This window comes from Lipotes vexillifer, unplaced genomic scaffold (genome assembly GCF_000442215.2).
Source record: "Lipotes vexillifer unplaced genomic scaffold, Lipotes_vexillifer_v1.1 scaffold21, whole genome shotgun sequence".
Classification (NCBI taxonomy): Eukaryota; Metazoa; Chordata; class Mammalia; order Artiodactyla; family Lipotidae; genus Lipotes; species Lipotes vexillifer.
This window is the reverse complement of record NW_006774065.1, coordinates 2,268,585-2,271,716: the sequence shown is the minus strand read 5'-3', so window position 1 is coordinate 2,271,716 and position 3,132 is coordinate 2,268,585. Positions and strand designations below refer to the sequence as shown.

The 3,132-nt window shown below is 44.6% G+C and overlaps 1 pseudogene across 1 annotated transcript; it reads left to right on the top strand.

Moving 5' to 3' along the window:
• The first annotated feature begins 1,846 nt into the window (after positions 1-1,846).
• LOC103075232 (ATP synthase F(0) complex subunit C2, mitochondrial pseudogene) lies at positions 1,847-2,613 on the top strand (annotated as a pseudogene). Its single transcript, XR_456926.1, has 2 exons — positions 1,847-2,070; positions 2,359-2,613. The product of XR_456926.1 is annotated as an ATP synthase F(0) complex subunit C2, mitochondrial pseudogene (transcript).
• Positions 2,614-3,132: the final 519 nt, after the last annotated feature.

Below are 3,132 nucleotides of genomic sequence, written 5' to 3'. Positions count from 1 at the left end.
TTTCATCCCTGTGGCCACTGTGACTGGGTCAGGTGGGCACAGGACTCAGGGGACTGATGACTCCATTTGGGTTGCTCTGACAAAATGCCATGGACTGGGTGGCTTATAAACAACAGGTTATTTCTGTGATTATTTCTCACAGTTCTGGAGGCTGGGACATCCAAGATCAAGGTGCCAGCAGAATCACTAGTGAGTGGCCACTTCCTGTTGTCTGCTCTCTGCGTCCTCACATGGCGGAAGGGAAGGGAGCTCTCTGGAGGTTCTTTTGTTTTATTTTATCTGAGGCATCAGTGGTTTAGTGGACGGGGGAGCTTACATGTCTGAAGCAAGTTCCTGGAGCGATGCCCCACCACATGCAGCGCATGGCAGGCAGGACTTGGTGGCAGTCTTCACTCTCAAGGGGAAGGGGAGATGACAAATTATAGGGGAATTGACGTCAGGTGGGCTCATTTGCTACCAGGGAAACCAGTGGAGGGGTACGCCCTTCACTGCCCCTTTGATAAGCCATCACTATCTGGGACCTGGGGCAAGTACATAGGAAGGTCAGTCATGTGAGTAGGGTGTAGGTGAAGCAGGCCCTTGTCGGGGTCTCTTTCATAAGGACACTAATCCCATCATGAGGGCACCACCTTCATGACCTAATCAGCTTCCAAGGGCCCCACCTCTTAATACTGTCATATTGGGAGTTAGGATTTCAACGTACAGTTTTGGCGGGGGACACAAACGTTTGATCTACCAACCTGAGTTGTTTGCTAGAACCACTGGAAAAGATAATCTTTCTTCTGGGATTGCTAAACTAGTAGTAAATTTGGGGAAACATTTGGAGAGTATGACAAAAGCGTAGGGGAGGAGACAAAACATGAAAAGAGAGAGTTTCTTTTTTAAAAACTTTTTTTTTTTTTTTAATTTTTGGCCCCGCTGCACAGCATGTGGGGTCATAGTTTCCTGACCAGGGTTCGAACCTGTGCCCCGTGAACTGGAAGTGCAGAGTCCTAATCACTGGACTGCCGGGGAAGTCCCCTAAAAAACTTTTAAATTTGAAATAATTTCAAACTTACAGAAAAGCTACGAGACTAGTACAAAGTAACTCCCCTACCTGTATCCAGCATTATCAAGCATAAGCACTTTTCACTTTTGCTTTATAATTTTCTGACAGAAGTAGATTAAAAAAAAAATTGTATTGAAGTGGAGTTGATTTACAATGTCGTGTTAATTTCTGCTGTACAGCAAAGTGACTCAGTTATACATACATATATTATTTTTCATATTATTTTCCATTCTGGTTTATCACAGGATATTGAGTATTGTTCCCTGCACTATAGAGTAGGACCTTGTTGTTTATCCATCCTATATACGCTAGTTTGCATCTGCTAATCCCAGGCTCCCAATCCTTTGAGAGAGATAGATTCTTTTTTTTTTTAAAATATATTTATTTATTTATTTATGGCTGTGTTGGGTGTTTGTTGCTGCATACAGGGTTTTCTCTAGTTGCGGTGAGCAGGGGCTACTCTTCATTGCGGTGCGCGGGCTTCTCATTGCGGTGGCTTCTCTTGTTGCGGAGCACGGGCTCTAGGAGCGCAGGCTTCAGTAGTTGTGGTGCACGGGCTTAGCTACTCTGCGGCATGTGGGATCTTCTCGGGCCAGGGCTCGAACCCGTGTCCCCTGCATTGGCAGGCGGATTCTTGACCACTGTGCCACCAGGGAAGCCCCTGAGAGAGGTAGATTCTTGAGTATGTTATTTTATCTCTAGAATCCAGCTATTCCTGAAACTGGAATCCAATCCTGGATTCTTAAAATTTTTTCATTAAAAAAAATTTTTTTTTTTCTCTAGCTCTCTGTCTCTCTGCACTGGGAGCAGCCCTCCTGCCACAGCTCTTCATCCCCTGAAAATGTACATTTGCACGTTTGTCTCCACCTCCTTCTAGGTCAGGAGAACCTCTAAGCTACTGAGCCCATCGCTGTCTGCAGTGGTGCTGAAATGAACAGAGACGCTGACAGATGAGAGCCTCAGCAGCTTGGCGGCCCCATGTCCCCTGACTTCACTTACTCTTAGCAGCAGCTTCCAAAACAGTGCCCCCCAGCTTTTTTTTAACTTTTTATCTTATGTTGGAGCATAGTTGATTAACAATGTTGTATTAGTTTCAGGTGTATGGCAAAGTGATTCCGTTATTCTTTTTTTTTTTTTTTTTTGCAAAGATGGTACAAGAATCCCCACTTACTCTTTTATTTACTTTGATTTTTGGCCGCACAGCACGGCATGTGGGATCTCAGTTCCCTGAGCAGGGATTGAACCCGTGTTCCCTGCAGTGGAAGCGCAGAGTCTTAACCACTGGACCGCCAGGGAAGTCCCCAATTCAGTTATACATATACATTTCAGTGCCATTTCAAGGGACATCAACACAGCAGCCAAGTTCATTGGACCTGAGGCTGCCACAGTAGGTGACTGGCTCTGGGGCTGGAATCAGGACTGTGTTCGGGAGCCTCATCATCGGTTATGCCAGGAACTCTTCTCTGAAGCAACAGGCCTTCTACACCATTCTGGCCTTTGCCCTCTCAGAGGCGATGGGGACCTTTGGCCTGATGGTGGCCTTTCTCATCCTCTTTACCTTGTGAAGGAGCTGTCTCCACCTCTTATAGTTCTTTCTCCTGTGTTTCTCTGCCCTGTATGTTCCTTTTCCTCTACCTCCCCAGGCAGCCTAGGGAAATTGGTTGGCTCAGGGTTTGACAGACAAATAGAGAAAACAGAGAAAAGACAAATAATGTATTAATTTAAAAATATGGTTTTTTCTAAACCAGTTTAAACATCAAAGATCCAAGCGAAAGGTACCATCTTGCCCTTGAGAAAATAATTCTCAAAGGCTCTCCATCCTTCAAGAGAGAAAGGTGACAAATACAAACTCTCTTTTCAGAAAAGAATAAATGTTTTCAATTTAGACCAGAGCTAACAGATGAAAAATGTATTAGTTTTGAAGATAGTTCATGTAGCTTGGGAATAAACTGAGCCCAATTCACTTGTCAGTTCTCATCCATGTGTGTCTCGATCCACTGGTATGTTGAAATCAGTTTCTATTTCTTATTTATTTACTTTTTTTGGCCACACCACACAGCTTGTGGGATCTTAGTTCCCCCACC